Here is a 14,659-nt window from a genome sequence, read left to right on the forward strand (position 1 = left end):
TGATGGCGAACCTTGGCACCCCAGATTTGTTTGAAATTTCCCATGATGCTCATGCACTCTGCAGTGTAGTTGAGCATCATGGGATATGTGGTTTCAAAACATCTGGGGTGCCAAGGTTCGCTATCACTGGCTTAGGTGAAGGGTAGATGGGCTTTGCTATGATGGTCAACCCTTCAGTTCATTCCATGAAGGATGAGAACCTCCCACGTAGGAAGATCCAGTGGATTCCATCATGCTTTCATTGTGTGCTATGATATACCGCCTAGCGAGTGGTTGCTGTTATTCAGATCACTGATTTGCTAGAATTACGGGCTTACAAAATTTTCCATGTAAAATTGAATTCCTATTGTGTATGCATGTGGTGTTAGGTTAGTGAGATGATTATTATAGGAAGAGGGAATAGGTAATCAGAAAATCCCGGACATGGAATGTCACTATACAGTCCCCTGTAAAGGCTCAATCTGGGGAGTAGTGGGGGGGGCTGGTTGGCAACTGAAGCTCACCAGCATAGGGGATAGGTGGCTTGTGGTGTCCTCCATGCCTAATCCTATTTGGTCACCAAGTAAGGGTCACATGAGGCCTACACCAAGGTAGGCTTCTTCTGGGCTACTCTAGGCACTGATAACAGAATGAGGTTTACACATGGGGTACTTTTTTCGCTCTTGTGGCATTTTCCTCAATGCCCTAGGACACAGCTGAGGCTGTTGTGGGGGAATACTAAGCCTTAAAGTGGGCCTCTGCTTTTTAGAGATGAATGTACACTTGCACCATAACTGTTCTCTAGTTATCATTTGGGTCCCTATGACAATGTGTACCCGTTTTCTGCATTTAGGAGGGACACACTGAACTTTGTCCACATCCTGCCCTCCAGCATATCGCTGGCACCTCACTCCCAGTAACCATATGAGGTCCTGCTATTCACCTAGTATGGGACTCCCAAGCATGCATTTCACTTAACCTTTTGTACCTATACAGGCTGGGGACCACCGCAGTGTCCAAGTTGCTATGGGAGATGGACAGGGCCGGCCTTAGGTTTTCAGGAGCCCTGTGCGAGCTAATCTTGTGGCGACTCCTCACCCCTCACCTCCTTGTGCCTCGCCGATCGCACGGGTGAGCCGGTAGAAGCACCAGAGGGTGGTGGGAAGGGGGGGGGGGGGAGACGTCCCCTCCCGGGGGGGGGGGAGACGTCCCCTCCCGCCACCTGTAAAAAGAATCAAGCAGCTGAACTGCTGCTATGATTGTTCTTATGGTGAAGGGAATCGGAAAATATCTGAATGATGCCTTAGGCTGCTGGCATTCAGATATCACCACTCAAAGCCCAGGACGATGCAGGGGCTGTGGGCATGGTGCGGGGGCTGCAGGCATAGTACAGGAGATGCAGGGGTTGCGGGCATGGTTCAGGAGATGCACAGGCTGCGGGCATGATGCAGGGGCTGCGGGTATAGTGCAGGAGATGCAAGTGCTGCAGGCATGGGGCAGCGTCTGCTATGACTTGTCGGATGAGTCTCATCCTGTGAGTAACTGACTGTGGGCTGTGATGGCCGCACGGCACCCCTGTTGCTAATGGCGCCCTGTGCGGCCGCACAGCTCGCAAACTCCAAAGGCTGGCCCTGGAGACGGGACTACTCATGGAGAGTGCCGATCACTCCCTCCTGCAAGAGGTTATCCACCCTATCTCAGACACACACCCAACGACAGGCTGCTTTTAACTTCCCTTACCCTAGGCAACCCTTGTGTCTTCACGCCGTATTACTTTCATACCCCAATTCCCTTAGTGACCTGAACCATGGGATGGTGCTGGGTATTTGCATTACACCCCTTTAGGAACTTCAGACCAGATGGGAACAAGGTTTCAAAACTTTACCTATACCTAAACAGTGTAACCACCTACAAAGTCCATATGCAAGAACCGTAGTTCTTCCTACATCCCCAACCATAATTCAGGCTATGTGCTGCCCCAGCATACATGCAAAGGAAGTTCATCTAAAATAGACCCCATCAGTGGCACTCTCTCTAGGAGCTGGTCTTTGGGACAACATTCTTCTGCTCCTGAGTGCTGTCCTCCATTTCTCTCCCTCTCTCCCTTATGGGCACTGAGCTTCTGTGGGTAAACTCTGAGCTCTAACCAGTCCTTCCTGGTCTTTTTTTTTTTTTTTTTTTTTTTTTTTTTTTCTGGCCTAATGAGCCCTGGACCTCTCTCCTCTGCACCACTGTCCCTCTTATAGCCCTAGATCAGACCCAGAGAAAAACCCACACTGGCAAAATATTAACTTTCTTCCCATCTGGGACAGCACCAGAATGGCCATTTCCAACCCACTTACAAGTGGGCTTGTTATGATTATGGAGAGACCAATGTGAGTGCTGGGGAAGAGATGCCAATGTGTTTGAGTGGGTACAAAGAATGGATATTAATGCTGATGAATGCTCTTCATCTAAAGTCATCTCTAGGGGCAGAGTTCCTCAACTAAGTGACGAGGCTTAATTCTATATGGGGTAGAAGAAAGGAGGGACCCAGAAAAATTTAACATTTTTAGTGTAGATGCTATGTAGCTGGCTTGGTATACAGCAGCCTCTGTCTTTTACCCTGGAGGAACCCTTGGAAAAAAATGTTCAGGTCTCGGGGAACCCTGCTAAAACTAATTGGTAGTCGGTAGAAAAAATGCCCCTTACATTGGTGGCCTGCGGTGAGAATTCCCCGCATACAGTGGTGGTCAAAATTCCACTTCCAGGCAGTGAAAAAGATCATTGGTGTCATGAAGCTGGCCCCACTAAGTGGTGTTTGCCCCGAAAGTAAGCAGACACCATCAAGTGGGAGTTTAATCAGCCACAGCTCAAGGAACTCTAGGGTTCTGTGAAACCCTGGGTGATGACTGGCATACAGGGACCCCAAACTGGCCAATAGCTATCGTTCTCCTGAAGGCTTCAGTCATTGTTCTAGGCGACGGATACACCATCCAAAGACCCTGTTGATAAAAACCTTGCAGAACAAAAGCCCATCCCATTTTTTTTTTTTTTTTCCCCTGCCATTAACTGTTTTCTGTAACACATAATACGTACAATAAGCTACATGCACGAATCTTATGCAAAGATTTTTGTTGAAATGAATGGTTTGGTGGTGGTCTGTCTGTCTATGGTCAACACTCACTGACTTTTTATAATCCAGCAAACTGACACTTTGCCATCTTTTCTTACAGGTTTGCTTCCAGTTTGAGCAAGAGAAGATCACCATACAATTACCTCATCTACAGCCGCTCTCATTTTCAGCCCGCTCTCCCATAGAGGAGATCTCATTCGTGGCTGTGATAAACCTCCAGGCGAAGTCCATCACACTAAAATGAAGAATCCTGCTATAGAGGAGCTACGTGTCCATATCCAGGCTCTGTGAAACGGCCATAGTTATGGAGGAAGAAAATATTCTTTAATCCTGTTTTGTAACACCCCCCCCCCCCCCCCGCCTCCTCCAATCTGTATCCTTGCTGCTCATTTAGACATGCATTGTGCTTTGCTCAGTTCATTTACTAGAAATGTTGTTCACATTTCAAATAAAATTTTCTAATGAGCTCCATTGTGTCAGATCATACCAATCTATTTATTTTTATTATTGGTGCTAAACTGACTTTGCATTGATTGCTGTAGTCGCTGACCAATCCCTGCCTGCTGCATAGCGCCCTCCTGCTGGAGGTTTGTTGCATTACTTTTAAATGACACACAGTAACCAACAGAGGGTGCTAATGCTACATTTTCTGCCTGCGTAGTCTGATTGTCTGGTAACATTTTCTGCCTGCATTAGTCTCTGGTTAAAAGCTTTCTGATCTTTTCTTTGGATCGCTTTCTGTCTACAGACTGAAAGCTGTATACATGTTGCCACCTCCAAGCCAAACCTGAACATTTTGGCAGCGTGCTCAATTGTTTTGTAGCATACAATCCAAATGAGAAACAAAACTTAGGAAAAACTGTAATTTTTTTTTTTTTTTTGATGCACCTACATGCATATTTTGTTACTATGTGGCTTGCTGCCGGTGAATTAACACAAAAGCAAGGGGCATGGTAGTGCCATTAAGACCTAAAGGGTTGTGTTTTTGTGCATAGCAGGAATGCACACATTTCTCAACCCAAAAAATGTCGTCCTAGAACAGGGGAAATTGATATTCAAGGAGGTCCAATTGCTAAAAAAAAGTTTCCAGCGGAGTTCTAAATTGCTCTCTAACGTCACATAAAAGTAGGCCAAACCCATCCATGTAAAAGAAAATGGAACCAGGTTACAAAAGGAGTCCCTCCCTATCTGGTGTCCTCCTTGCATCTGATACCCCCCCCCTTTACATCAGGTGTGCCCTCCAGAGCTCCCCCCCTTTTTTCCTCTGTAATGACTGCAAAGAAGTTCCTCATGTGTCCACTTCATTCCTTGGCAGTGCAGATGAGACAGGTTTTAGTCTCTGCCGGCTCTCTATCGCCCCATACAGGCTGGAGGTATGAGATCACCTAATCCTCTCTCCAGGTGTGAGCCATGGTCCGGTCTGAATGTTTTCAGGCAGGCTGAAAACCGGACACATGTTTTAAAACCCGGACTGTCCAGGTGAATCCTATACAGGTGGCAACCCCTAATACAGAGTTATTCCAAGCTTTAACATTTACAGGCTGAAAAAAATGCAATTTCACAAGGTCCAAACTTCTCATGCAGAAAGCGCAGCTGTAGTTGATTTGCCCAGTACAGGCAGTATGGGCAGTAGTTGTGGCAGTGAATGGACATGGGCTGTGCTGGGGGTAGGAGTTACTGGAGCAGCTTTAGTATCAGTCTAAGGGTAGTAGATTAAGGGTAGGAATAAAAACCAGTGGCGGCTGGTCAATAGGGGGTGCAGGGGTGCTGCCCCCCCCCCCCCCCCAAGGCTAGTCACTGTGTAAAATCAGCATAAAAAAGTGTACCTTTTTAATATGGCAGCGGGGTGCCGGACAAATTGCTGGCTATGGGAGGGGTGGGGCTTTGGCATCACATGCCTCTTTACTTGTAAGGTGATTGGCGGCCTTTTAGAGTGTCCTCGGGGCGCAGAGATGCGCCCAGAACACTCCCACTCTCCGTCTGCCGTCTTGTGATTGGTCCAGCCTGGCAGCATAGCACCAGGCTGGACCGTGAAATGCTGCATCCAGTAGTGTGTAGCCTGCAGGTAGGTTCAAATTTAGCAGATAGTGAGGCTTGTCAGCCGCTCACTGTGTGACATTGTCATGTAATGTAACTGCTTGCAGGGAGAAAGACCCTCTGTCAAAACTCAGCGGACCATAAAGACATGGATGAGTGAGTTTGGGGTGGAGGAACTTGACTGGCCTGCACAGAGTCCTGACCTCAACCCGATTAGAACACCTTTGGGATGAATTGGAGCGAAGACTTGCGAGCCAGGCCTTCTTGTCCAACATCAAGTGCCTGACCTTACTAATATGCTTCTGGAAGAATGGTCAAACATTCCCATAGACACGCTCCTAAACCTTGTGGATAGCCTTCCCAGAAGAGTTGAAGCTGTTATAGCTGCAAAGGGTGGAGCCAACTCAATATTGAACCCTACGGACTAAGACTGGGATGCCATCAACGTTTATGTGCGTGTAAAGGCAGGTGTCCCAATACCTTTAGTAATAGTGTGTGTGTGTGTATATACACACAAGCATGTGTGTTTGAGCTTTGGGGTGCACACCCTAATGAAATAGGCTGTGCATGCCTATGACATTAACCCAATACTGTGTTTATGCCTCGTGGCTCTTCTATGTACTATAGAACATGAGGTGTAATTCAGCACTTTTTGTTCTTTTTAACAGATTTTCAGTCTTTCATTTATTCTGTTGCTGATGGCTTTTGTTTGTGTACATACATGTCAAGATCAGAGCAATATACAAAGAGATATGAAGACATTTTGCTTCAGGTCACTGAGGACTAGAGATGGCCTTGCGGTTCGCGGCGAATTTTGCTTGTTCGCTACCTGCCAATTTTGTGGACACATGGCGTTGTTTGTGGTGGCCATATTAGTTTTACATTGGGGAGAACTTTGACCCATAACACAGCCGTCGGGTGGAATGGGACAGCCAATTGAAACATTTCAGCACATGGACAGTCCCCCTACCTTATAAATAGACCAGAGCAGGCGGCCATTTCACATTCTGCTTTTTGCTAGTGTAGGGAAAGGTCTGCTGTGTTCATGAGGGAGAGATTGCCAGACACAAATAGCTCTGTTAAGATCCATAAAAGTTCTTTTCAGGGCTGGTATTTCGGTATAGGTCTACTACAGTCTCTTTTGAGTTTAGGGACAGGTATCAAGTCTGTGCTTTAGGGACAGTTAGAGATCGGTAGTGACACAAATCGCTCTGTTAATGTCCACAAGTCATTTAAAGGGCTGCAATTTTTTTGGTATTGGTGTGCAGTGCACTATATAGGGGTGTAATCCACGGTATAATATACTTTGTATTATAGAAAGCATGTTATAGTGGATTTGTATTGTGCACTGTGCAGCATTGTGATTGGTGTGGTGACTGCAGCAATACTACAAACAGTGACAAAAGCACTTTTAATGTATTATAACTGGTGTGATAGACCAGTGGCCCCCCAATACCACATATTGAAGTGGGGTGTTATTTGAATATACTTTTACAAGTGTATTTGTGTCCTGCAATAATATTGCCTCTTTTGCTGTGTTAACACTGCTACACACAGTGCCAAACTCCCTGGCCAATATTTTGAACAACTGGTGTGATAGACCAGTGGCCCCCCAATACCACATATTGAAGTGGGGTGTTATTTAACAGTATACTTTTCTAAGAGTGTATTTTAGTCCTGCAAAAATTTGGCCTCTTGCTGTGTTAACTGTGCTACACACAGTGACAACAGTTACTGGCCAATTATTTGTAGAAATGGTGTGATAGACCAGTGGCCCCCCAATACAACAGATTGAAGCGGGGTGTTCTATACCTTGTTTCACATATACTGCGCTTCTCTAGAGACTTTTGTCACAGGGTCATTTAAAAACATGACAGGAAGAGGCAGACACTTACGCAGTGGTGGTAGGGCAGGAGCAGTAGGCCGGAACCAAAGTGTGAAGTTTCAGAAGGTGTGTTCGATTACGTCAAAGGACGCACCAGAATTGGTTGAGTGGCTCACTCAGCCTTCCTCTTCTCCACCCTCCTCATCCTCTCTATCTGCACCCTCTTCACTCTCTGCTGTGTGCACCCCCAAAGACACCACCACATACCCTCCGCTTGAGTCACTGGAATTATTTTCCAAACATCACAAGACTTTTGCGATGCGCAGCCATTGTTGGCATCGGATCAGGAAGAGGAGGTAGCAACAGCCGCCACTCAGCAGTCTGACGACAGTACCCATATCAGCCCAAGGAGGTTGGTACCTGCTATTGCTGCCTACTCTGAGATCTCGAATGTTAGTGGTGGGAAAGTTGACGTGGATGATGACGTGTCTATGGACGTCACGTGGGTGGCCACAATAGAGGAAGAGCAGGGGAGTTCAGAGGGAGAGATGGACCGGCAGATAGGGAGGAGAGGCAGGCAGAACTTGCATTGCACAAGAGGTACAAAGCAGACTGCAAATGTATCAGGAGCGAGCCATCAACCATGTACAGTCACATCTGGTGCTCCCAGGATGTCGGCACATGGCTTCGCAGTGTGGGCTTCGCAGTGTTGCCATCTGCAGCCTTTGCAGTCAACGCATAAGTCGCGGTAAGCCCAACACTCACCTAGGGACAACCGCCTTAAGAAGGCACCTGAACTCCCATCACTGAGCCCAGTGGGAGCAACACCATCAGGACCCACAAAGCCACACTCCAGGCTCTCACCGTCCAGCCTCTTCTTCTCCTTTCTCCTCACATTTGTCCTCCACTCCACCTTCCATGATGCCGTCGTCACGTTGTTCTGGAAAAAGGCAGGCTTCTGTGGTCCAAATGTTGGAGCGGAAAAAAATGATGACGCCGGATAACCCTCTTGCCCAACGTTTGACTGCTGGCTTGTCGGAACTGATAGCCCGCCAACTACTGCCATATCAACTGGTGGACTCTGAGGCCTTTTGGAAATTTGTGGCCATTGGAACACCACAATGGAAGGTCCAAGGCAGGAAATATTTCTCGCAAAAGGGCATTCCAGAGCTGTATGGCCATGTTCAGCGGCAAGTGAATATATCTCTGGCACAGTGTTGATGCCAAGATACATCTGACCACAGACACATGGTCTAGCAAACACTTTCAGGGAAGGTATATCACTTTTACTGCCCACTGGGTGAACCTTCTGATGGCCGTCAAGCATGTAACCCGTGGCACCCATGTAGATTTGGTTGTACCACCACGGATTGCATGCAGGCCTGCCTCTTCTTCTCCTCCTCCTCCATCTCCTCCTCGGCTGACTCCTCCTTTTCTGCTGCTACCGTCTCTTCCGCTTCGCCACCCAAGATCCCCAGAACCTATTCCACATGCCAGGTGAGACGTTGCCATGCTGTGCTGTGTCTGTTGTGCCTGGAAGCCAAGAGCAACACTGGTCCTGCACTCCTTTCAGCTTTACGTTCACAGGCAGATCAGTGGCTGACACCGCTGAATTTGACAGTTGGTTAAGTGGTGTGCGACAACGGTGCCAATCTGCTGAGCGTGCTGAAACAGGGCAAAATAACACACGTGCGATGCATGGCACACGTCCTGAACTTGGTCGTGCAGCGATTCCTTGGCAAATACCCTGGGGTCCAGGACGTCTTGCGGCAGGCCAGGAAAATCTCGGGCCATTTCAGAAGATCTTACACAGCCATGGCTTGCCTTGCTGACATTCAGCGGCCACACAACCTGCCCCTCAGGCGTCTCATTTGTGACTGCCCGACGCAATGAAACTCAACGTTGCATATGCTTGATAGGCTGCTTCAGCAGAAACGTGCAGTTAACGACTACCTGTACGAACTCTGCGGCAGGACAGGTTCTGGGGAGCTTGGGTTTTTTTTCACGTCGCCAGTGGCTGCTCATGCGCGACGCATACAGACTTCTGCAGCCATTCGATGAGATCACCAAACTGGTCAGTCACGGCCAGGGCGCCATCAGTGACATCGTACCTTACGCCTTCTTTCTGGAGTATGCATTGCGTCGTGTCATTGATCAAGCCGTCTTGGAGCAGGAGCAGGAGCAGGAAGATGAGGAAGTCGCAATGTTGGATGAATTCCCAGTGGGTGCTACTCCATCTGAGACAAGTCAACAACAGGAGTCTGAAGAGGAGTCAGAGAAGGATGGTGGCGGGGCAGATGAGGAGCAGCAAGAAGAGCATGCTTTATCCGTGGATGGGGGGAGGAGAACGAGGATGACATTATCCTGAATGATGAGCTGGAAGCAGGCCACTACACCGCTTCCAGTTTAGTGTGAATGGGGGCCTTCATGCTCCAGTGTTTTAAGGGGGACCCCCGTATGAAAAGCATAAAGGCCAAGGACCAGTACTGGGTGGCAACGTACTTAGACCCTCGGTACAAACAAAAAATGGCAGAAATGTTACTACAATTACAGAGGGCGGTCAGAATGCAGTACTTCCGGGCCTTGCTGCGGGAAATGCTGCATTCTGCTTTTGCGTGCGCTGGCACAGGAATTTCCAGTCACAGAGAGACAGTTGCGGGTAGCAATCCAACAGCGCCTGCAAGAAGAGGGCGGTTGGAAGATGTCTTGGTCACTTCAGATATGAGATCCTTTTTTCACCTGAACCATCGACAGCTGTACTCCGGATCCAGCATCAGGGAACACCTAGACCGACAGGTGTCTGACTACATCAGGTTAACGGCCGATGTGGACGCTCTGAGGAGTGATGAACCCCTGGACTACTGGGTGGGCAGGCTTGACCTCTGGCCAGAGCTTGCACAATTTGCAATGGAAATGTTGGCTTGCCCCCTGTCCAGTGTCCTGTCCAAAAGGACATTCAGCGCAGCAGGGAGGATCATGACCGATTAGCGCACTCGCCTAGCTCATGACAGTGTTGACTACCTCACATTTATAAAAATGAATGAGGCATGGATCTCTGAGGAATTTAACACATGTGACCAGTAGACCATGTTTGATTAAAATTCCTCATGACAGGCCACAAATATCCGCCACCATCCATAACAATTCATGGTCCTTGTCTTCGGTAAATACAGTGGCATAAAAGGCATTTAATGTCCATTGAATGCCTAATTTTTGGGGCCTATACAGGCCGACACTTACTTCTGTATCCTGTGTGAATGCCTAATGAACCTTCAGCCACAAAATACTACGTTCTTAGCTTTCAGGTAAACCCATGTGGGCTAATTTTTGGATCCTGTACTGACCGACACTTACTTCTTTATCCTGTGAATGCCAAATTTTTCAGACTGGAATTGAAAATCAATGGGTCTGTAAACATTCTGCCAAATTGTGGAATGGATGGGGACCCATTTTACAGATGTGTGAATGGACCCTATATGTATTTGACATGTATTTACCGGCTGCTGTCAGTTCTGGCTGATTTAGGAAAAAAAAAATAAAACATTTTAGGGCAACTTTTCCAATTGCAATACTTCTGTTATGACATTATCCATGTGCTGGGACTATTTGTGCACAGATAGTAAGTATTTTGTGGCTGCAAATATGACCTAAATGTTTTTAAAGTTCGCCTCCCATTAAAGTCAATGGGGCCCGCCGCGAAATTGCGGTTCGCGGACATTTGAGAAAATTCGCAGCTAACATTCGTGAATAGTCAGGAAGAGAAATTTTTCCTTGACAAGGTGCTTTGGGGTGAGGGGACAGAGCCCCCCCCTGCCCCAAAGCACCCCCCTCATGGTGAGAGCATGTGGCCTAGTATGGGTCAGAAAGGGGGCACTCGCTTGTTCTCTCCCCCCCTTTCCTGACCTGCCCTTCTGCATGCCTAGCTCAGGTATGGCTTACGCTTATTAATTTTTGGCGTGGGGTTCCCCTTTGAATCTATACCAGACCCGAAGGGTCTTTTTTTATTCAGCATCATCGGGGAAACGCATTGACAGCTGATGAGGGTGTTTGGCAGGGTGAACACCCTGCAAATTCGGATGTTCGGTGAGTAGGAAACAGGCAAGTGCTCGGGCCCGAAATGTTCACCCAACACTATTATAATGTAGGAAATACCATGGGAATCAGAATCTTCCTTCTTAACCACTTAAGCCCCAGAAGATTTTACCCCCTTCCTGACCAGGCCCTATTTTTCGATTCGGCACTGCGTTACTTTAACGGACAATTGCGCGGTTGTGCGACGCTGTACTCAAATGAAATTGACGTCCTTTTTTTCCGACAAACAGAGCTTTCTTTTGGTGGTATTTGATCACCTGTGCGATTTTTTGATCATGCGCTATAAACAAAAAAAGAGCGACAATTATGCAAAAATAACAATAAAAAAATGAAAAATCTGATTTTTTTTAACATTTTAGGCCAATTTGTTTTCTGCTACATATGTTTGGTAAAAAAAAATTGCAAAAAGCGTATTTTGATTGGTTTGCGCAAAAGTTATTGCGTTTACTAAGGGAAAGATTGTCATTTTTATTGTTTTTTTTTTTTTTTCAACGAGTAATGGCGGCGATCTGCGATTTTTTTTTTTGCGGGACTGCTACATTGCGGCGGACAGATCAGACCCCTGACTGACATTTTTTACACTTTGGGGGTACCAGTGACATTACTACAGTAATCGGTGCTATACATATGCACTGTTACTGTAAAAATGACACTGGCAGGGAAGGGGTTAACTTTATTGGAGAAGGAGGGGTTAAGTGTGTCCCTAGGGGCGTGATTCTAACTGTAAAGGGATGTGGCTGTGTGTGTAACTACAGAGCTATGCGATCCTACATAGCAGGACCATTTGATCTCTGCACTTACACCAGGGAGAATGACAGGCGGCTTTGTTTACATCAGCCGCCTGCCTTTCTCCCTCTGTACCAAACGATCGCGAGTGACCGGCAGACATCGGGCCCGCCGGTCACACGCGCGGGGAATCACAGTGAACGAGCTGGGGCGGCGCTCGCTCACCCCCTATTGGCTTGCAGGCGAGTGACGTACCCATACGTCACTTTGCCTGCATGGAGCTGACCGCCGCAGTATATGTACTTGCGGCGGTCGGCAAGTGGTTAAGGTATACTAAAACTATTACAAAGTTTCCACTCCCACAAACCGATCACATTGTTTTAGTTACAAGTTTTCTTTTTTTTTTTGCCTTCTGCAGCCTTTATTCAGTACAAGCTGTGTTCCAGCGCCCCCTATGGGTGCCATCTCAATAAGATTTCATGTGTTCGAAAGGAGAAGATTTTTCTCCTTTGGTGTTAAAGCAGAGTTCCGGCCACAAAATCGACATAATCGATTTTGGGCCATCCGCTTGCTCTTGGTCACCTGAAAACCAAATGGATAGTTACGATTTTTTTGCTTACTTACCTTGTAATTGAAGAAAAATATACTCCCCTTTCTTCCTCCCTCTGCGGCCGCGCGCCGTCACTTCCTCTTTGCATTGATTCCTGGGAGCTGAACGTCATCGCTCCCAGGAGTCAATGCGCCTGCACCGGCCCCGCTCGTCACTTCCGGTGCGGCACCTCATTCCCAGAAGCTGTGCAGGGATGACGCACCCGCACCGGAAGTGACGAGCGGGGCCGCTGCACGCGCATTCTGGGAGAAGAGGACGCGCTGGCTTCAGCTGCTCACACCTGAGATGGCAGCGCTGGAGAAGAAATTTTCAAGGTAAGTATTTCTTCTAAAAGGTAAGTGCAACCCAGGACAGTACAGAGGCTATCCATTGTGGAATGTACTAACCCTGACTGTCCCGGGGGTATTGTTAGCTAAATTTCACCCCCGTGGCCGGAACTCCGCTTTAAGTAGAGTTCCACCTAGAAGTGAAACTTCCGCTCATCTGTTTCCTCCCCCTCCAGTGCCACATTTGGCACCTTTTGGAGGGGGGGGGGGGGGGATAGGTACCCTTCCACACTCCGGGACACAGCACCGCCCCTCAGGAAGACGGCCCTTTCCTCTGCTGCCAGGCCAATTAGAAAGCGCAGAGCGCTTTGCACATGCTCTTTTCATCATACAATTATTTTTTAGATGCATGTTATATGTTTTGAATCTCAGGATTTATATTAGGTCATTCTAAATATTGTTTCATTATAGCGCCGCTCCATACTCCTTTATTAATTTATGCGGTGACACTACAAGGATTGGCTGCTATATCCCGTTCTTTATACACAGTTCATATTTTTTTAGTGATTGCCTCTTGGTAGCGCATGTTTTTTTTTTTTTATATATATATATATATATATATATATATATATATATATGGTCATCCCAGCCACAAACTCCTGACACTACCCATACTATGCGGCTACTACTAGTCTCCTACCACCACATCTGCTGGTGTAACTACTACCCCTACCCTTGCTAGGTTAAAACTACTATTCCCATTTTTACAAGTACCTCTACCCTTTCCATGCTGCTACACCGACTACAACTTCCCCTACCTTACCTCTGCCCTTCCTATGCTACTACTACTCCTACTATTGTATTACAACACCAAATGTTACAGGTAATACCACTTTGACTGTTTTACCACACATATACACAATGCTGCTGCTGCTACTACTTTACCACTACTACGTCTAATCTATTGCCCTCTTTTCTGCTGCCCTTACACAGAGATTAACCACTTCTGGACAGGAAGGTTTTACCCCCCCCCCCCCTTAATGACCAGGCCATTTTTTGCACGGTCGTGCAATGCTGTACCCAAATAAAATTGATGTGCTTTATTTCCCACAAAGAGCTCTTTCGGTGGTATTTTATTACCTGTGCGATTTTTATTTTTTGCGCTATAAACAAAAAAAATACATTTTCCATTCTGCTATAAATAAAAATCAAATTTTTTTCATAATTTTAGGCTAATATGTCTGCTACATATTTTTGGTAAAAAAAAAATCCCAGTAAGTATAATGATTGGTTTGCGCAAAAGTGATCACATCTACAAAACTAAAGATTTATTTATTTATTTATTTTTTTATTAGTAATGGCGATCCGCGATTTTTAGTGGGACTACACATTGCAGCGGACAAATCAGACCCCCGACCGGTGGGGGGGTTGGTTGGAGACCAGTGACACTATTACAGTAATCAGTGCTAAAAATATGCACTATTAGTGTACTAATGACTCTGGCAGGGAAGGTGTTTAACACCAGGGGCGGTCAAAGGGTTAAATGTGTCCCTAGGGGGTGCCAACTGTGTGGGGGATGGGCTTGCTAAACGAACATGGAGACCTGTATTCCAAAAAAATAAGAGAAACAGGACAGAATCCCAGTGTTCATTACTGACAGACGGCCATTCTTTCTCCACTGGGAATGATCGCGGGTGCCCAGTGGACATTGTGGCCTCCCTCACTAGCAGCCCCCTGAAAGGACATACAGGTATGTTTTTCATGGTAAGGCACCAACCTGCCACATAAGTACAGCGGCTGTTCAGCAAGAGGTTAAAGCTGCTCCAGCAACTCCTAGCACAGCCCCTGCCCATACTGGGGGTACTACTACATTCACTGCCGCAACTACTACCCATACCCCACCACTGCCCTTTTGCTCCATTATTTTACATAGAGTTTCGGCCTTCTGAAATTGCATTTTCCAGCATGCAATTGGTGTTGAAAAGTTTATGGTTAAAGCTTGAATTGCT

This window comes from Pelophylax lessonae (genome assembly GCF_965119305.1).
Source record: "Pelophylax lessonae genome assembly, chromosome: 8".
Taxonomy (NCBI): Eukaryota; Metazoa; Chordata; class Amphibia; order Anura; family Ranidae; genus Pelophylax; species Pelophylax lessonae.